Genomic DNA, 22,263 nt, shown 5'->3' with positions numbered 1-22,263 from the left:
CATCACATATAAAATATCAATTAAGACATATAAATTACTTACAAAAAAAGGAGAAGAAAAAAATTCTGTAGTTGACAAGTAAAATAATTGAAACAAAATATTTGTTAGTGGGGCTCAAGAGCAGGTTTGAGCTGACAGAGGAAAGAATCAGTGAATTTCAGTAAAACCAACCTCCAAATATTTTTTAAAAAATTCAAAAATTTTGAGATTTATCCAGTCAGAGGAACAGAAAGAAAAATAAATGAAAAAAAAAATGAACAAAACTTCAGAGACTTATGGGACATCACCAAGCATATCAACAAACATATAATGAGAGCCTCAGAAGAAGAGAAAGAGGCAGAAAGAATATTTTTTAAAATAATGGCCATAAACTTCCTAAATTTGATGAAAAACAATCTGTACATCCAAGAAAATCAATTAACTCCAAGTATGATAAACAGAAAGATGGATACCTCCGTGATGGATGGATAGTTAAACTGCTGAGAAATAAAGACAGAGAAAGTCTTGGAAGCAGCAAGACAAAAGTAATTTATTTATTACAAAGAGGGGATCTTCAATAATATTAAAAACTTACTTCTTATCAGAAACTAGGAAGGACAGAAAGCAGTTGGAAGACATATTTGATGTACTTTGTCAGCCAAGAACCCTATATTCAGTAAAACCAAACTCCAAAAATAAAGAAAAATTAAGCCATTTCCAGATAAACAAAAATGAGAGAACTCATCACTAGTACATCTGCCCTACAAAAAGTACTAAAGTAAAAATAAAAATAAACAATATCCTTTGGAATGAAATAAGAGAATACTAGATGGTAATTTGAATCCACATAAAGACAGAAAGAACACCAGGTTAAGAAAACTGCATAGCTAAATACAAAACACAGTATAAACTTACCTTTTACTAATAACCCTTTTATTATCTAGTTTAAAAGATACACAGATAAAGCAATAATAATAAAACTGTGTTGATAGGCATATAAAGTATAAAGATGTAATCTGTATGACAATAAAAGCACAAAGGAAGTGATTAATGGAGCTACATTGAAACAAAGTTTTCTTGTAGTATATTGAAATTAAGTTGGTATCAATATGAAGTAGATTATTTTAAGTTAAGATGTTAATTATAGTCCACAGATCAATGACTAATCAAATAACTAAAAAATATATAGTAAAAGAAGCAACGAAGGAATTAAGATGGTATACTAAATGTCCATCAGTGACAGATTGGATTAAGAAAATGTGGCACATATACACCATGGAATACTATGCAGCCATAAAAAAGGATGAGTTTGTGTCCTTTGTAGGGACATGGATGCAGCTGGAAACCATCATTCTTAGCAAACTATTGCAAGAACAGAAAACCAAACACCGCATGTTCTCACTCATAGGTGGGAACTGAACAATGAGATCACTTGGACTCGGGAAGGGGAACATCACACACCGGGGCCTATCATGGGGAGGGGGGAGGGGGGAGGGATTGCATTGGGAGTTATACCTGATGTAAATGACGAGTTGATGGGTGCAGCACAACAACATGGCACAAGTATACATATGTAACAAACCTGCACGTTATGCACATGTACCCTACAACTTAAAGTATAATAAATAAAAAAGAAAAGAAAATATATCTTTAACATAAAAGAAAAGTGTAATGGAGAAATAGAGAAACAAAAAAGTAAGATGTATAGAAAACAAATAGTAAAATGTCAAATGTAGCCTTACCTTATCAGTAGTTATATTAAAAGTAATTGGATTAAGCATTTTAATCAAAAGGTAGAGATTGATAGAATGAAACTCAAAAACCTAATGCTATTACACTTTTTAGATTCAAAGTCACAATTTAAAAGCTAAAGAGACTCACTTCAGTTTCAAAGACACAAATAGCTGAAAGTAAAAGGATGGAAAAGTATATACCTTGCACATAGCAACCAAAAGAGAAATTGAGTGGTTATACTAATGTCAGACAAAATAAACTCAAAGAAAAAAAATGTCATTAGAGTTTTAAAAAGTCATCTTATAATGATAAAAGACTCAATTTACTAGAAAGATACAACTATTATAAATATACATATGCATCTAGCAACAAAGCCCCCAAAATGCATTAAACAAAATCCAAAAAAATTGAAGGGAGAAATAGACAATTCAACAATGGAAGTTGAAGACTTAAATACTTCACTTTCAGTAATGGATAGAATAATTAGGCAAAAGATTAATAAGGAAAAATAAAACTTGTACAAAAGTATAAATCAACTAGACCTAACAGAAATCTGTAGTTCACTTCAACCAACAACAGCGAAATGTATGTTCTTTTCACATGTACATGGAATATTCAGGACCTTTCATGACACATACACACACACACACAAAGTAGGAAAAGAAAGCAACACCTTCAGCTTGATAAAGGCTATCAAACTCCCACACTTAACATTATACTTAATGGTGAAAAGAATGAAAAATGTCCCGCTAAGCTTAGAAATAAAATAAGGATGTCCAGTTCTATTCAACATTGCACTGGACTTTCTAGCCAGGGAAATTTGGAAAGAAAAAGAAATAAATGCATCCCAATTGGAAAGGAAAAAGTACAAATATTGTTGCAGGTCTTTTATATAGAGAATCCTAAGGAATCTACAATACAACTGTTAGAAGTCATAAATGAGTTCAGCAAGGCTGCAAGATACAAGATCAATATTCAAAAATCCACTGTATTTCCAAACACTGGTGATGAACAATCTGAAAATGAAATTTAGGAATATTAATTTATTATGGCCTCAGAAAGACAAAATGCACAGGAACAAATTTAACTAAAGAAGTGCAGGATATGTACTATAAAACATTACTGAAATAAATTTTAAAAATCTAAATAAATTGAAAGATATATCGTGTTCATGGATTGGAAGGCTTGATGTACACACACAGCACAGTCTCTATTAAAGTCTCATCTCCCTTTTCTGAAGGCATTGACAAGCTAGAACTAAAATTTTTATAGAAATCCAAATGACCCAGAATATCTAAACAAATCTTGAAAAATTGAATTAGGGGAATTCACATTACCTGATTTCAAAACTGACTGCAAACCTACAGTGATCAAGATCATGTAGATCATGTAGTACTGTCTGAAGAATAAACATACAGATAAATGGAAAAGAATCGAGAATCCAGAAATAAACCCAGATCTTGTAGACTTCCATTTATATAAAATGTTCATAATAGGGAAATTCATAGAGATAGAAAGTAGATTAAGAGATTAAGGACTGTGGATGAAAAAGAAGTTTCAGGCAGTGACAGCTAATGGGTACAGAGTTTCTTCTGAGGGGGAGAAAAATGCTATAAAATTAAACAGTAATGATGCTTACACAACCCTATTAATATACTAAATAATATTGGAGTTCATATTTGGAACAGCTGAATTTTGTGCTACATAAATTATATCTCAATAAAACTGTTATTTAAAAGGTAAGTAGAAAAATAATCTCTTAAAGTTATAAATATTTTTTAAAGAAGCTGTATATGGAATATAGGACAGTTTGATATAAAATTTAATATTTCTCTAAATTTAATATAACAATCACAATACACTTTGTTGAAAAAAGGTTTTATTTTCTCCTTTCATATTCCTCACTCTTTTTTTCATCCAGTCAGCGAGCACTCATTGTACTCTACTGTACATGCCATCTCTACTCATTTCTACCATCTTACTTTTGGTCCCTTTCCTTTTTCATGAGTATCTACTTACTTTTATAACAAACAAGGCAAGGAAATAGCATCTATTTTTTTTAAGTCTTAATTTGCTTTTTCTCAAACTTTCCTCCAAGAACATTCTCTGAAGTGACTCATTTGTCAGGAATAACAGCTCACCTGCTAGAATGAGAGGAGGCTGAGGGCAAAGGGAATGACAGAAAACACGTTCACAATTTATCAAGGTAAAAGCATCGACTCTTCATGTTCCTTTTAGAAAGAAAGAGAATTGAAAAAGGAAAGAAAGCACTCTCATTGACATTCACAAGCTGGTTTTTGAATTATGAAAGTGGAGACGGAGATAGAGATGTGAGTGGGAAACAGACTCCCACAACACTGAGGTTGAAAGGACCTCAGAATTAATTCCTTCAACTCCTCACTTAAAAATGAAGAAACCAAAGACTAAATGACTTTCCATAGTGACTGGGCAAGTTACTGAGCTCTTCCAGTTTCTTTTTAAGTGTCCATTCCACTTTGTCCTTATAGCAAAGATTCCAACTGTCTCCAGTCTTCGTTAGTTTCCCTTTACATTTGGAAAGAGAATACTCTGGGTTTTGCAGAACACATAACCTACCACTGCCGATACTCCAGTTCCCAGTAGGGGCAGCTGGGAAATGTGCAACTTACGCATCTCTTCCCTGAGGGAAATCAGCTGCCTTCCATTGCTTTTGTTTTAGTTATCTTCAACTGTGATGAGGAAGAAAACTTCCTAGGAAGTGACAAATCCATAGTTAGAACAAACTGCATTTTGGTACAATTTTATGGGGCAGAGGATCCCCAACAAAACTCTCCAAACTGTTGCAAGAAGAAAAGAAAAGAAAAAAAAAAAACCCTCTATCTTACATAACCCACTGTATTTTGGGATCTTTTGTAGGAACTTAACCTGTACTTAACAAGTAAAAACATGAATGGGGATTTCTTTCTTCATAGAAGAAGTGCAGTGGTTCATGCCTCTAATGCCAGTGCTTTGGGAGGCTGAGGTGGAAGGATCCTTTGGGACCAGGACTTCAAGGTCAACCTGGACAACACAGCAAGAGCCCATCTCTATAAATATTTTCAAAATCAGTTGGGCATGGTAGCACATGCCTGTAATCCCAGATACTCAGGGGCTGAGGGGATTGCTTGAACCCAGGAGTTTGAGGTTATAGTGAGCTATGATCATGCTACTGCACTCCAGCCTGGGCAACAGAGGGAGACCTCATCTCTACAAAGAATAATTTTAAAGAAAAATGTCCGTGGGAACAAGCAATGCACATTGCCTATCTGTCTTAGTCTTTTCTGCTGCTATAACGAAAATACCATAAACTGTGTGGTTTATAAACAACAAACATTTGTTTCTCACAGTTCTGGAGACTGAGAAGTCTAAGACATAAGTGCTGGTAGATTCAGTGTCTGGTGAGGGCTTTTTCCTCACAGCACCTTCTTCATGTTCTCACATGTTGGAAGTGGTAATGCAGTTCTCTGCCGTCTCTTTTATGAGGGCATTAATCTCATTCATGAAGGCAGATCTCATGATCTGTTTTCCTCCCAAAGGCCTTACCTTCAAATACCATCACCTTGGTGGTTAGAATTCGACCTATGAATTTTAGGGGGACACATTCAGACCATAGCACATCTTTGCACTCCCAGTGTTTAGCAGAGTGTCTGGTGCATGGCATGTGTTCAATAAAGGGCTGCTCAATAAAGACAGAAGTGAAATAGGGAACAAATAGGAAGGCTAGAAAAGGGAAAATGTATGTGGTAGGCAAAATAACAAAATTACTAGTTTATGAAAACTAAAACTGCTTTTAGGGGAACTTTTCCACAGGACCTTTTATCTTTCTTTACTAATTCTCACAATTTAGAGTCCACAGGGTTAGCTAGACTGAGATGCAGAGGCATTTTGCTATTGAGGAATTCCCCAAGCTTCCCCTAGAGGTTCCAGATTGCTTGCTTGGCCCTGATCCTGGATTTGCATCTTATCTTTTAATGAAAGGATACATTCGCAGTTAGTTTTTAAGAGCACTCTGGTCAGCATTATTCCAAAGCACCTGAATCTCAGGAAAAGGTCCATCTGCTCCCCACAAAACTCATGATTTCCTTCAGCCTGTGACCAAATTTGTGTCCGAATATAGATAAATCAGACAGTCAGGTCAGGTCAATGAACTGATGAGTGAACCCAGTAAGTAATACCTCCAGTCCTTTCAAGGCTTCCCAAGGGGGTCTGATAAAGGTGTTTAAATGCCCTCCCATCATCTTGATAGAAGACATGTAATATGCGAGAGACAGACCAGACCAGAGTGTTTTACTCTGACCATGAAGAGATCTATTTTCATTCTAAACAGCACTTTCTGTATTAATACTCAACCAGTGAATGGCAGTGCTTTGAAGAAAATAAAGGTAGTAAAAAAATGATTATTTTTAAAAAGGCAACAATCAAAACTTAATGCTCCAAAAGTTGTGCTATGGAAAGTAGGACTTTAAGGGACATATCAATTTATCTTGTACATCTTTGGCCACTAATGGATTGTTCCCTGGAGCACATTTCCAATTATTTTAACCAGGCTACTTTTAAATGACTCAGGTGGAGAGGATTTTTACAACTTCCATTGGGGGAGCGTATTCTGCGGTCTGATACACATCACTGTTTCGAACTGGTTGGTTTGGTAGGAAAATTTCCTTTTTAAATTTATTTGTTTTGTTATTTTCCACTGAGAACCTCCTATATTGGGAAGAATTGGGTTACCACATGCTGGTTTCGTATCCTCTTCATTTCAGTGTGAATCTCTCTTCTCATGAAGTTTCAATCACGCTTCTGGATATCACAGCCTGCTGCATCAATTCTATCCAGTCTCAAGATTCTTGGGTGAAACCCCCTGGGGAGGGACTCACAGTTGCCATCAGGAATGATTTCGATCGACACCTGCAGGCATCCTTGTGGCTGATCCATTCAGTTGTCCCCCTCCTCCTTCTCTAAGGGCTGATCCCTTCAGACACCCCCCTCCTCATATACAGAAACTAGTCAATCTCCTCAAAGTGTTTGTGACAGGGTTCTTGAACTTTTAAAGACAATGAAAATATTGAGAACTATGAAACACTTTGTAATAACGTTTGATAAAATACTGCTACTCAGATGTCTGTCATATAGCATTTACTTATTCTCTCCAATACAGATATCATGGGCAAGAATTATGTCTTTTACTTTTTTGTGTTTCAATTTTGTATCTCTCAGAGCTTGTGTGCCTGCATGTAGCAGGCACTTAAGATGTAGTTTTTAAAAATGTAACTGAAAGAATGTGATTATCTGGATGTTTTAAACATTGCTATAGGACTCAGGATATATATATATAGTTGAACTGTGTCATCTTAATAAAATAGCTAGTATGTTGCTGTCTTCATAACTAGTTAATATATCTTCTAATTAAATTTGCATTTATACCACAGTCTCTCTCCAGTGAGTTGTCATAGTATAATAAAAAAATGAATGGACCTTGGATTCAAACAGTCTTTGGTTTGTTATCTACTTAAAGTTGCGTGGATCATCTAACCTCCCTGAGCTTCTGTTTCCTTGTCTTCAAATTAGCATAGCAATAATTATCCCATGACCTTGTCTTGCAGATTCTAAGGATCACTTATTTGAAGGTACTTAGTCTGGTGCCTGGCCTGTAGTTTTTAAGTTGAATCAATTAAGATACTTTAGTACATGACACAGAAAGTCAAACTAAAAGTGGGTTAAATGGTAAGGAAAATTTATCTCGTATTGTAAGAAGTGTGCATGAAGGCAGCTTCAAGGTTGGTAAATTGGTGATGGCAATGTCTCTGCTCAGAATTGCAGAATGGCTGCCACATATGTGCTTACAGAGACAACAAACAGGAGAGTCATTTCCTCTCGTGTATCTCTTCTTTATTAGAGAATTTTTTTTTTCCAAAGCCACCAGCATGTATTTTCTTCATATCCCATTGGTCAATATTGGGTTATATGTCATGTCCCAGTAGCAAGAAATCCTGGAAAAAGAAGTTTCTGTCATTTTCAACCTTTCTGAAGGAAGTAGAATCTGCCAGTCAGGAAGAAACTGCAGAAAGGCTAGTGAGGGGCAAGGCTAGTGAGTTGTCAACCTCTTACCCTCTCCAGGTCAAGGACACGTCCTATTTGTTAGGCATACAGTAGCTTGAGAGTTGCTTTAATGTTTACCAATTTTATTCTATACCTGGGGAAATGAAGCAGATGATTATATAGAAACACATAGTCAACCTGAATTGTAAACTAATTCCAACACTGTAATGCAGAAAAGAACTCTAGAACTATACATTTGAATTATTTATGTGCCTACACATCTTCTTACCAGCAATGTAACACTGGGAGCAAGTCCTTTAACCTCCCTGATCCTCTGTTTCCGAATCTACGTGAATAATTAAATAAAGCCCTTGTCTCATAAGCTTATGATGAGCTTTAAAGAAGGTAATATTCACATTGGCATCTAAAATTGTAACTGACATATTATAGGCTTGCCCTCACCATGGATTCAAACCAAATCTAAGTGGTCTGTTTAAAGGCATTTGCCTTTTCCCCTATCATAGCTATTCTGACAATCAAAACACATCATAGAAAGACGACTACTGAGACTGAGGACCCAAATCCTGTTTCTAGCTCCACTGGTTGTTTGTTTTCTGTGATCTTAGCAGGTAGATTTTCTTGTCTCCCTGTTTCATAGGGTTGTCATAAGAAATTATATGGACCAGTCACTGTGCCTCCTCATGTAATAGGCACTTGACTAGTGAACAGATGACATCTTTGAAGTTTTTATTTTCTTTTAGTAAGAAAGATGGAAAAATACCAGGTGCTGGTGATGTAGAAAAATGAGAATGCTCATACACTGCTGCTGGGAATGTAAAATTGTGCAAGTTTGGAAAGTAAACATCTATACCATATTATTCATCCTTTCTGTTCCTAGATGTTTATTCAAGAGAAAAGGAAATATGTATCAATACAAAGACTTGCATGCAATATTCATAGAAGCTTTATTTGTAATTGCCCCAAACAAAAAACAACTCAAATACCCATCAACAGGCACAAGGATAAACAAATTACAATATATATCTACACAATGAAATGCTACTCTGCAATATAAAAATAAAGGGACTATTAATCCATGCAACAACATGTATGAATCTCAAAATAATTATGCTGAAAGGATTCAGTCAAAGAAAGAACACATAATATACGATACCATTTATATAAGCATGTAGAAGATGTAAACTAATTGCTAGTGACAGAAAGCAGATCGGGGTTACCGGAGGTGGGGGTCAGGGAAGGACAGGATGGAAAGATTACCAAGGGACATGATGAAACTTTAGGAGGTGGCAGGTACGTTCACTATATTGATTGCTGTGATAGTTTCACATTGCATATATATGTCAATACATATCTGTTGTATACTTTTAAATGTGCAGTTTATTGCATGTAAATTATACAGGAAAAGGTGTTTTTTCTTAAAAGATGTTAAAAGTCATAACCCAGTAGGTGCAATCTTCTGAAGCATAGAGACACAACCAAATGATTAAGTTAAGTGGACCAGGAACAATTACCATGTAAATGCATTTGTAGGTCAATGACTAACAAAAGTCTAATGAATTATTTTAACCTACATGAGAACTTTAAAGGAAAAGTGGCTTTGAAGCTAGGATGTGGGTCTCAATTAGAATCTTAAGCAAAATAGGGCGTGTCTAGACTCACAATTCTTACCTTGCTTAATTGAAGTGAGTCTTGCCTTTGCTGTGGAGCTAGGAGCTTGTGTTTTCCATTGTCCCCATTTTACTTGATCCAAAGATCTTGATTTACTGTTAATCCCTCTACCCCTTTGCAATTTGATGGCCATGTTCTACTTCTCAAGCACCTCTCTAGCTTTTTATTTCTTTGAATGCACCCCTTACCCATGCTGTTCTCCTTGGTCACATTTGCTCAATTAGTTTCTTAATTCTAGACCAGGGACATCACAGCCTTGTACATCACAGTTTTTTAACCACCCTGCACACTCATGATAAACGATGAATGTAAATACCTTTAATAGAAAAAGTTGCTCCAATTCCAATGCCAAGGCAGACTTGTAATTTTGTAGATGGTCTTGTAAACTGGTATCTTATTTTAGAGGGGAAAAAACAAAAGTTAGTAAGGTGCTAGAACAGAGAAGAAATATAGCTTTCTGCATGGCCCACATGGAAATACAGGACAGAAAGAAAGCCCAGATTTCAGTTGCAGAAACATACAGTCTGCATGGAGCTGCCTATCTGGTGCTCATAATTGCAAAAGTCCTTTCTGTTTGGAGATCCTTGGTATGACTTTCTGTTCCCAACGTGCTTTGCATTTCCCATATCATTTGAAAACAATCGTCATTCTTTCCTTTCCTAGCAATGAATTATGACAAAGAGAAGAATGCCAAGGTTCTGAGGAGAGAAGACGACAGATTATGCAGAAGCCAGAAATAGGAGGTAACCCATAGCAGCGATGTCTAATCCTAGCTCCAGGATATCATTTTATTCTGCAGGCACCATTTTCTGCTCTTCAAAACTCTTGGGGCAGTGTTTCATGAGCTCAGAGTGTGGTCTTGAATTCTATTTGAAATCAAAGAATCTTAGAGATGTAAGAGTTTTTACTTAATCCAACCTTCTTATTTTATGGGTGAAAAAAACCTGAAGTTTAGAGGGAGAAAATTATTTGCCTTTTGTCCCACAGATACTAGGAAGAGTTGGAAAAACTGAGAGAAAGGAAACTTTTTTGACAATAGAGAGGTAAGACAGCAGTGAGAGCAGGTGAGAGCAGGGTGCATAACCAGCAGCTGAAGTCTGAAAGACAGTGAACAAGGAACATAGGCTGATACTTAAAGCAAGGACAACAGAGGCTGAGAGGGACTGACTGGCTCAACCCACTGCCGGATGGGTCTCTTGTTGAATGTGGTATCTTAATCAACCATCTCTAGTAGACTACACAACGAGGGCAAACACTCAAAATTCAAATTGAAAATTGTTTCCTCTGGGCTGGCAAGGCACAAAATAAAAAAAAAATCCCCATAAATCTGGACTCCCATATGTGGTTCTCAGCTGGTGTGAACCCCTGAATGAATTACATGCAGCTAGAGAAATTAATGGTACACACATGGGGGCACAACTTGAAAGGAAGAATTGCGTCTGAGAAGACTGCCAGGCATTAAGGAACTCTGGAAAGCAGAGTCCACATTGATATAGCATGCTACAGAGGACACCCAGTGACATTATGATCAAGCACAGGAATAATGTATAATAAATGAGAAATGACACAAATTGAAAGAAGAGCAAAAAAGCAATAACAGAATGCCTTAATATTCAGCCTCTATTAGTCGGGTGGAACTAGGTGGGTGTTAACTCTCACTTGCCTGCCTGTCGGAAATGCTGCCATGTTTGTGTGAATTTAGTGCTCTTTATACCAGTTAAAGCCTAGAGCCAAATGATTTAGGATGACCCCTTTTCCTCCTGGCCTCATACTAATTGACTTGAGAGTGAGTTACAGTCCCTGCAGAATAGCAGCCATACACTGGGTATATTTTTAATGTCAATTTCTGCAGGAGCTTTTACCCAAGGAAATTGTTGTAACAATGATTCTCTCTATCCTAGGTCCTGGGATAGATATTGATTTTTAGCCCATTAGATGGGGGAATGAATAGATGGGAATATGTAAATGGAAAATGGGACTGCAGTCAGTCACTTGGGTCTTTATGTAAAAGAGTGATACCCAGATATTTGAGTGCTTGTGATTTTTTATCCCTCTTTAGAGAGTCCTATAGATTTGGAAAGCTGGAAAACAAGAAGTTTAAATGATTTTTATGGCTATAATCACAGGACTGCCAGGTGGAATTAAGGTTAGCAAACTCAGAAGTAAGGAATATGAACAAATGATTGCAGAGATGTTTTCTTTCTGCCATTGATGGCAGCTTTTTGTATTTATGTCTAAAACCTAAAAGTTAAGATTATTTAGATGCCCAGGAGACAAAATTGCTGTGGTGCACAACTCAAAGGACACAATTCACTAGCAAGACTGGGTGGAGCAACCACAGATGGTTGAGGACCATGTCCTATAGTACCTTATGGGTCAGAATAAGGCAGAGAAGGCATTTGTAAGATGCAATCCAATGATGTGTTAAAAAACTGAAATGAAAACTCCAAAGTTCAAAACTAATTTACTTAAAAAGGGAACCAAAGTTAATTAAAGGTTTTCTCTATTATGATATAAATATATTTTCATTTGTTTTTTTTTTTTTTTCCAAGTAGAAGTGAAAAGGTGGAATATATTATGCAAGAGAGAGACATCTTACATAAGTTTTGGTCAGAGGACACCAAAAAAGCCCTGTTTCTAAATGAGGCAACTTGAACAATATTGGCTGAAGAAGTATGGGCTCTGAATAACCGAAACAGACACCCATGGTACAGAGACAAAACCGGAACATGTTTCACATTTTACCGAATGTCTATGTCCCAAAGTGAGTGAAGGGCCAGGTCTTAGAAGTCAATCAAAAACAACATTTTGGCCAGGTGTGGTGGCTCATGCTTGTAATCCCAACACTTTGGGAGGCTGAGGCAGGCAGATCGCTTGAATCCAGGAGTTCAAGACCTTGGCAGCATGGCAAAACCTGTCTCCACAAGAAATACAAAAATTAGTTGAGCATGGTGGCACGTGCCTGTAGTCCCAGCTGCTCAGGAGACTGAGGCAGAAGGATCACCTGAGGCCAGGAGGTTGAGGCTGCAGTGAGCTGTCATTGCATCACTGTGCTCCAGTCTGGGTGACAGAGTGAGGCCCTGTCTCAAAACAAAACAGCAGCAACAACAACAACAACAAAAAACCCCAAAAACAACAAAGAAACAAACAAAAAAACAAAGGAACCACAGAACCATCCTGACCTTTAAATAAAAAACACAATTTTACCAGTGATTCCTAAAATCTAAGTGAAATGTCAATCCTTTTCATTGTGAGACAGCACTAGATACTTCATTTGGAAATGAGATACAGTATTTTTGTCCAAGGTCACAAACTTAGTAATTGTCAGAATCAAATGAAGAATCAGACCATCTAACTTTGAACCTACATGATTTCTTCTGATCCAGCACAGCCTTCTTCCTGCTTCAGAGGGGGCAAATCCCTGGCATATCACTTCCACATTCTCCTCCAGGAGGTAGCTATTTCTTATCAATATGGTAGGTGTTTCTTATCAATCAGGATTCGCTGACTCACCCTTGATGTCTTTTCAGAATAGTCTTTCAGCAGCTGCTGTCATCTGATGGGAGGTGGCATAGATGAAGAAAACTGTCTTTTTTTTTTTTTTTTTTTGCCTTAGACTAAGATGCCTTCATAATTTAAAGCCAGGTTAATTTTTTTGCCCTTTTCACTTTCCACTTTGTTGAGATAATAGAACTAGATTGGTCAGCATCATTTGTGCTGATTTTACTTTACACTACTCTTACCAGCCTGGGGTTTTGCTAGAATCTATGATGCAATGGGGAAACGTTTAGTTCTTAAATAGTATTTCATACATCCTGGAGGGAAATATGAAAAAGGGCATGGGAGGGGAAGGGAGCTTCATCTAAAATCATTTCCCTTTAAGAGGAACCAAATTTCCTTTTAAAGCATCAAATTGTAAACATGGGGCCTGCATCCTCTGAGATTTTATTCTGAATCTTTTAATATAGTGTAAAGTAATAACTTCCCATACTTTGTATCTGTCTGTCTGCATAGTTCCTCCACTGGTCTCTTCATTGACAAATGAGTACTTCTGAAGAATAGGTTTTATTTACAAATAAAGTAAATAATAGCTGATAAAGTCTTATGAAGAGAGGCAGAACAATGTGATAGAAAGAAAACAGTGAATGCAGAGTAAACAACTGGTGTTTACACTAGCAACAGAGTCAGCTTTGTGCATCTGAATAATGGGAAAGGCAGTGAGGATCAAAGAGAAGGTACTTTTATACTGTATATAAATGCTCATCATAGTTATCATCACTATTATTTACTAAACTTTCTGTGTATCAAAATTATGTGATAATGGGGGATGATGATTTTCCTGCAAATACTATGAGCCAGGCAGAGCTGGCGTTTTCCCCATCACTGAGATGAGGAAACAGACTTAAAGACATTAAGTTATGTGGTTAGTAATTTGGGGAGCTGGAATGAGAATCTAAATTATCTGACTCACAGTCAGGGCTCTCTCCATTGTGTCTTGGTATCTTAGCATACCTGCTCATAAAAACCACCTGGAGCTCTTTTTAAAGTAGAGATTTCTAGACCCCATGCCTAAGCTTCCAAATCAGCATCTCCTAGAGTGGGATTTGTGTATCTGGTTGTTTATCTAGTTCAAATAATGGTTAGCCAGGTTTAGGAACCCAAGCTGGAGAATTTCTATTAGTCATTTAATTACTACCACAAGATATTCTCATGCTGTTTGCATTCACACAGTTTGGAGCAGCCAGATGGAGGAGGATGTGTGTGACCTGTGAGGACCACTAGACTGTATACAAAGGCCTTAAGTTCTGCCTCTTAACAGGCTGGACAACCATAGGAAATTCCATACCTCCTCCTGGGCCTCTGTTTCTGAATCTGTAAGTTGGTTAGGTTAAACTGGATATTTTCTTGAGGACTCTTCCCACTCTTGATCCAAGATTTTCTGAAAGGAAATAAGGGACCAATTGTTAATTTTATTTAGTATGCTCTGATATGACTAGATGCACTTTGTTGGGGTCTTTGAGGAACGCCTGAAAATGATACCCTTCTTCCAACTTATGCTCCATTATCATGCTCTAGTTGGAGTGATCGTTTTCTTCAGCTACAAGAGCATAAAACTTTTTCTTGCTCTATGAACTCTGCAGTCTTTGGCTGCTCCCAAAATATTGTGTTTCATGATCTTTGCATGGCTGGCTCCTCCTCATCATTAAACTCTCATCTCAACAATTACCTAACCAGAAACAGTTTCCTTGATAACCTTATTTTCTGTAGCCCCCTTTCAGCAAAACTGTGTCATCCTGTTTTATTTTTTTCCAGAAAATTTACTTCTACAGGAAATTATCATGATTTTGTATGTGTGTCTTTTTTTTTTTTTTTACTTAATCTATTGAAAATTAAACTAAAACAGTTACCTTCACCAACGTATTCTCACTATCTAGATGAACTTGGCACATAGTAGGTATTCATTACATATTTGTTAAATCAGTGACAAATAAGTATAATCTTCTTAAATTTACTTGAATATGTTAATTAGCATATTACTCATTTTCACTGGCCTTTTTCATTTTGCTGGTTCTTCTTACCTTTTGGTCTTTGACTGTCCACTGAGGTTTAAACTGGAAGGCCTAGGGAACACATATGCATTTCCTCTGCTATTTTACAACTATATCTGCCTGATTAGGTGTCTCAGCCGAGCGGAATTTTTGGACTGACATTCTGTCAGGCAGTGCAGGGTTACCAGATGGCCAGCTTCTCTCTCAGATGATGTGGAACCTGGCTTTGGCCTGCAGAACCCCCTCTACCTTCCAACCACAGCAAACACCTCAATGAGGAAAGCACTGGACTGAGACATCAACACGTAAAGCTTTCTCGTAACATTTTGCTCTGTTTCTTTAGAGAAGTACTGTCTAGCATTTTGAAAGTGAGAAAAGCAGTTGTCTATGCTCTTTCCAGGGAGAGGAGGAGTAGGAGGAGGAGGAGGAGGAGAAGCAGCAGTTTGTATTACTGCATATTCCTCCTCCCTGATGCCATTTAAAGACCTTAACAGTACCCATATTATCAGCCACACCTCTCCCATCCTCTTCTAAATTATGATCCAGACCTTCGGGGCTGCTGATAGACAGAATGGCTCCTGCTTTATGTTAGGGTATCCAATGCTAGCTGTATTAGTCCATTCTCACACTGCTATAAATATGTTATCCAAGAGCAGGTAATTTATAAAGGAAAGAGGTTTAATTAGCTCACAGTTCTGCATGACTGGGAAGCCTCAGGAAACCTACAGTCATGGCGGAAGGGGAAGCAGACATGTGTCACATGGTGCCAGGCAAGAGAGAGTGTGGGTTAGTGCAGGAAAAACCACTATTTATAAAACCATCAGATCTCGTGAGAATTTGCTCAGTATCATGAGAATAGCATGGGAAAAATGCCCCTATAATCTAATCACTTCCCTCCCTTGACATGTGAGGATTACAATTTGAGATGACATTTGGATGGGGACACAGAGCCAAATCATGTCACTAGCTGTTTATAAAACCTCAGTGGCTTAACAAAGTAAACATCAATAGTTGTTCACCTCACAGTCCAATTCCAGTCGGTGACTCTTCTCCAAGACTGATTGGATCCACACTCCTTCCATTGTGTGGCTCCTGCACCTCCAGGATCTCCAGCATTTTCTGCACTTAGAAAGTGGGCAAAAAAGAGAACCCATGAAGAATTGCTCAGGGTGCTTCAGAGAGGGGACCAGCCTGGAGAGAAGAGGTTGGCAAGCAGTGGCCTCACTTTCGCCCACATTCTCTTGGCCAGAACTCAGCCAATCTCACCAAAAACGAGAGATGAAACATGAAATATTTGGAACTTCGCATATGCACAGGAAGTAGATAATATGAAACATTGGCGATTACACACTGGCCTATGTTCTCATGATACTACTTCAGCTTTGTGAGTTCCCATACTACTATATTGCAAGCAGCAGCATTTCCATTTGCAATATTCTCTTAATTTTTTTGACTCAGAAATTTGTTGAAATATCTTATTTCATTTTGCTCTGCTGTAATGAGTTTGTTCCTTTGCAAACTAATACTTTTTCATCTAGGTGGGATAAGTAGTAAAAGAAATGTTTGGTCTGTGCCATCATCTTAAACGTTGTAAGATATAAATATCTACAATCCTGCATTTACAGAGACCTTCCCAACAATGAGGATTTCTCATTGACTATATTTCACTCTTAAGCCTCTAGCTCAAAAATTTTTACTTTCTCTATCTCTATAGAATATGTTTTTTCATGTGCACTTACTTAGACTTGGGATGCGGATTAAATAAAATGTAGAAAGGCTAGCACAATGTTTAGGTCAAGAAAGCACCCAGTAACTGTTAGGTATTATTATTATTTTTTCATCCAAGTATGAATATTTTGGCTCAAAGAATGGAAACATCCTGGTCAAGGTCATAACACAGCCAACTAAATGACCGACCTGGGATGTGCAGCATTGTCTTCAAACACCAGATAAATTCCAATTTGTCTTCCATGTCACTTTCTGCTATACAGGCCTTCAGCTAGCATTTTAACAAATAAAAGAGAATTGCCTGGCATGGTTATAGATATTGAGCTGCAAGAAATTTGTAGACACCATTTTTTTTTCCCATGGACTCATCCTTGGAAGTACTTTAACATAATAGTTTTTCTCCTCTGTCCAGAAGAGTTTAAATGTCGACCTTTTTAGAAACATAAAGACATGGTAAATGAATTCTCAAGTGCATCTGCAGATACAGGAACATGAGCCTAGATTCACGACAGACATGTTGTGATTTAAAATTGGAGTGAAGAGGCCAATTTGTTGAGATTCAAGGACTAATAACTGGAGCATTTTATCTTGATCAAAAGATTTTTCACAGGCCTGGAAGAATAGAAGTACCAACCACCGTACCCCATACTTTCTTTTTCTAATAACCCAAGGTACACACACACCACACACACGTGTGCGTGTGCACAAGCCCTGCCTGCCCACAGTCACTGGTGCCCATCTTCAAGCCACCTACACACATTCCTGGCAAAAAAACAAACAAAACAAAACAAAACAAAAACCAACGATTTAAATCTTTTTATTCATCTTTGTTGAATAGCTTTTTCCATCTGGTTTCCAGAATTCTTGTCTAAAAATTATGGGGTTCAGCCTAATCACTAAAAAAAACTTGTCAAATTCTGCCATACTTCAGAATTGAGAAACTTGTGAAATAAAAATAAGAGTATAAATTAGAACAATTTAACTGACCTCAATTTACTGAGTAAACAGTGTGTCAAAAAATGAGTATTGTAAAGGGAATCATATATTTGAGATTCTGGACATTCTTTGACTCAAATTAGCCACTGTGGGGCAATTCACATCTTCTTTGGGCTTCAATTTCCTCATCTGTCAACAGAGTATCCTGTTAATACTTCCTTCCCCATAGAGTTTATTCATTCATTCTATAGTTTTGTTATTTTCTTTCAGCACCTTCTTTATTCTACTGACTATACTGAGTTCTACAGACAAAACATGAAGTAAGACACAAATAGTTCTCTGAAGTAGCCCACATTCTATGGGAAGAAAGCACACAAAGTAAAAAGTGCTGTGATAGAGGTATATCCAGAATCCACATGGGATCAAATACATCTCAAGGGATACACATAATATGAGTGCACAGAGTGCTAGATAAGAGGAGGGTGGGAGATGTGTCCCACCGGTGTCTGAAGTCCTAATAGAGCTTCAGTTTCTCTGGTCCAGTTCCCCTTTGCCCTAGCAAGACTCATCCTTCTATGTCCAGGGCCCTACACCAGATTCCAGAGGCTTAAGAGTGCTCTGGACCATTGAAAATGGATGGAAAAGGTCTCCATGGGATGGACAGACAGGGAACTGACATGTTGCTGGTCAATGGGCAATGATCTAGATATTGTCAGCAGGTTATCCTCATCAGGCTACAGTGAGAAGGGTCAGCTAATTTTCCAAGTGATGCACAGTGCTTTCTCAAACAGAAAAGGGTGCCATCCCAGAAAGCCCTACCATGGCTTTGTGCTGCTCCCAATGAGTCAGCATTCTCCTTTTGTAGACTTCATCTCTGACTATCTGCTTTACTGTGGAACCTTCAGATAGTCAAGGGAAGGACCAGATCTGTTGCTCTTAACACCTTGACCATAGAACTTTAAATTGAACAACAAAGAATTTCTCATATGGTACTCTGGTTCTGATCTAAAAACTTGCTTTGGGATGAGGAATACAGAAAGAATGGTAATTCTTCTTATTTACCCTACCAAAGGAGATAGGGTAAATAAGATTTGAACACACTGGTTAATTCCAAATATCATTCCATCATATGAGCTATTGTTATTTGCGATATTACTAGCAGTCAGATCACACCATCTTCTTTAGCAATCCATTCTGCCCCTAGCATCACAGCTTTAAAATGGAATGGGATACATTTCATAGACTCACAAAAATCCAACCCTCTTTATGTAGAAAGTTTAAATAAGTGATACGATATGTTCAAATTCATACAGCAGAACCAAGGGTAGATGTCACTTTCAAGTTCAGGCTTCCTCCCAGACCAATTACTATTTTATTTTATTTTTCCAGGCTAACATTTTGTTAACTGCTGATGTCTTGTTTGCTGCACAATCTATAAAGTCAGATTGTTTTCTTATCCTGGCCTTACTATTTGCTAGCTGGATGTACTTGAGCAAGTCACTTTACTTTGCTGAGACTTATATTCTAATATGTTAGATAGAGACTCTCATCTGGGGGACATAATATAGGCCCCTTATAATCAATGTGATGATTATATGATTTAATTTATGTAAAGGTTTTAGCACAGTGACTTATATATGATAATTGCTCAATAATTCTTTTAACATTTTGGATAAAGTTGTGTTTTTAAATGCTCACCTGGCTCTTGTGTTTTTCCTCTCCTTTATAATTATAATTATTATATGACAAATGTTACTGTGTTTTAAATACTATGTAGGTAGATATTTTTAAAATAAGATTATATGGGATAGACATTATTCTCTAGGTTTTGTGAATAAGAAAGTAAATATTTAAAATCCATCACTTTCTACACATGTACCCCATAAGTATATGCAAATATGTAACAATGAAAGCATTTTAAAATCCATAACTTCATAATTAATTTACTATATTTTATTAAGTTTTTGAGGTTATTTATGTCTATTTTAAGCATATGGTAGAAACATTATGTAATGATATACTACTGTGAATCTCTTTTCAATTTCATGTTCAAAGACATTACCTTGGTTTTGAAATCAACCATGGTGGAAATACTTATACCATGAAAATTGCCAAATGCTGTAAGTCAGGGTTTGATTTACTGTTTTGATGATTTCTGTAGACTTGATAGGTTAAAAATGCTGTATTCTGTCTGTGACTATTGAGTCACAAACAACAAAAATAACAGGAAATATTTTTCAGTATTAGTGGATTTAACACTACTAGTGAATTTAACAAAGATTTGACTGATACCATTAACAAACAAGTGAAGCTGTAATATATGCCTCTGTCCATTCACTTTTTTGCTCCCTGATAACATAAATGAAAATATCAAGCAACATTCATATCACAATCACACTTGTTGATCAATGAGGTAAGCGACATTTTTGCTGAATCAGACAGTATTTAAACATTTATTTTCAGGCTGATATTGTCAAATCATGATTGGATTGCAAGAATAGCTTGGCCATGAATACAAGAGTTCAACAAAAATTAACTAACGTATTCTATGAGAATCAATTAGCTATATGGAATTTATAATAAAGGTTATTATATTTTTATATATGTAACATGTAAATTGTGTGCTACTTGTCCTGTATATCAGTAAAATGTTTAATAAACTTATGTACATGTACATATGCACATATTTTCCCCTCAGGGAGCTGGTTGTTAAATATTTATCAGCACACCACTGCCCCAATTCATATCTACCTTCTAGTCATCACCTCTCCGGCTTCTGAGCAGATCATAAACTCTAGAATCCAGACACCAGCCAGTGCAGTACTTCACAAGCTCTGCAGTACTTCTTAGGATCTGTTTTCCCAGGATGACCTTGTGTGAGCTGTGAGTCATCAAAACCCTGTTCCTTTGATCTGCCCCGGGGAGAAGGGAATTATGTCCCTTTACCATGGACAAAACTCCACGGGACCTCAGCTTGCAAATTAAGGATTAAGAGAAGTTGAAATTCATTGACATTCTACAAACTCAGAGCTAACGAGGCCTGTGAGGGTAATCCCTTCCAGAACTTTTGTCTTTATGGAATGAGTATCAGAACAGGCCAGTCTCAGGCTCATGTCTGAGTGATTTATCATTTTCATTCATCACCTCTAAGGCTGAGCTGGCCCCAGTTTCCCTTGCCTGGGCTATGGATGTCCCCTGCTGGAAACCAGAGCTCACTGCAACTCAGGAAACTAGAAAAAATGCTGTGGCCATAGATGCATTGTGTGTATGTGTAAGAACACACTCGCTGTCTGCGTGCCTCTCGATAGGAAACCACTCAGGAAGTTCACTCTCTTGGCCTGGTTTTACAGGCCTGCCCTCATTTACTGATTTAATGTCCCAAATGATTGAGAATCATTATTTATCAAGTCTTTTGCATAATGTCCACCACATGGTAAGCTCTCAATAAACATTTACTGAAAGAAAATGAACATAGCCTTGTAAGGTACATTACGCATGATCTCATTTCATCCTCAGGACAATCAAATAAATTAGGAACTATGATTAACTCCTTCTTGTTTTCAGGTGTTGGAACTCAGGCCTTGCGTAGGGTCACTTAGCCTGGATGTGACAGCATCAGCCTCAGGGCATGAGTGTCCCTGTCTGCAGGCTCCCTGCTCTGCTACAGCCTGACATGCAGTCTCCAAAGGGTTCCTTCTCCACAGCTTCTCCAAAGGGAAATACCTGCTCCTTTTTGCTTTCGTATTTCCCCACCCCCAGTATTCACCCAGGGTGAATCTTGTCCTTTGTCCTGCTTGCTGTGTACCTTGGCCAAATCCCTTCCCCTTTCAAAGTCTGAGTTTCTTCATCAGATAAATAAAAGGGATGGATTAGCTGACTCTTAATTTTAAAATGCCAATTCTAAAATGCTGACGCTTTCTGAATTTAATTTCAGGATAGACATGCTGAGGTCCAAATTGCTAGAGATTTCCTCTCTGGCCAAGGAAATAAAACTCAGTCATATACTACTTGTGAGTTTGTATCAGGAGGATGAAATTAAGACCCAAAGTCTGCACTGCGCTTTGGGAGCGTACTTCTTCAGATCAGGAGCCAACGATCACTTACACAAGAGGTTATCAGTAGATGGACAAAAAGCACCATTTCTCTCTTCTCTCCAGTGAGCCAAAGCATGGTTGCCAATTCAGACAGCCAGTTGGGAGTTTTCAACATGTGACAAGCCCAAAGGCATTTCTGAAGCTGCCAGCACAGAGGCCTGTCGAATCTGCTAAGGAACCAGATGCAGCAGATAAATATCTTCCCTAGCTTGGCATCTGGGGCCTGTGCTTGCCAGCTGAGAGAAGGGGCCGTGTTGCACAGTGCTGGGGGTGGGTATGGTAGAGAGATAGCAGCTGAACAAATCACACACATTTCTCATTGAAGTAGAAAAACAGGCAATTCTAGAGAGCATTTCAAAATTCTAAGAGGATCAGATTAAATTCGGATGGTTATATGTACTTTATTATTATGTGAAGGACTGGATTATAAATAGGTAAGTTATATATTGTGGTCTTCGACACCATTGTTTCATTCAGTCTGTTGATATTATTTTGCCTTT

At 37.5% G+C, this 22,263-nt stretch overlaps 1 long non-coding RNA gene across 3 annotated transcripts; it reads right to left on the bottom strand.

Annotated features, from left to right (window-relative positions):
- Window positions 1–4,881: 4,881 nt before the first annotated feature.
- LOC110743932 lies at window positions 4,882–21,882 on the bottom strand. 3 transcript variants are annotated; one of them, XR_002523769.2, is made up of 4 exons: window positions 16,025–16,177; window positions 14,303–14,395; window positions 7,837–12,370; window positions 4,882–7,718 (listed from the first exon to the last, which is right to left on the bottom strand). It is a non-coding gene; the product is annotated as an uncharacterized LOC110743932 (long non-coding RNA). The 3 variants fall into 3 exon arrangements; XR_002523770.2 differs by lacking the exon at window positions 4,882–7,718 and adding an exon at window positions 20,421–21,882 and having other exon boundaries at window positions 8,714–12,370; window positions 16,025–16,129; XR_002523768.2 differs by lacking the exon at window positions 4,882–7,718 and having other exon boundaries at window positions 8,714–9,849; window positions 12,202–12,370.
- Between the last annotated feature and the right edge of the window lie 381 nt (window positions 21,883–22,263).

Source organism: Papio anubis, chromosome 1 (genome assembly GCF_008728515.1).
Source record: "Papio anubis isolate 15944 chromosome 1, Panubis1.0, whole genome shotgun sequence".
Classification (NCBI taxonomy): Eukaryota; Metazoa; Chordata; class Mammalia; order Primates; family Cercopithecidae; genus Papio; species Papio anubis.
This window is presented reverse-complemented; position numbering and strand designations above follow the sequence as displayed.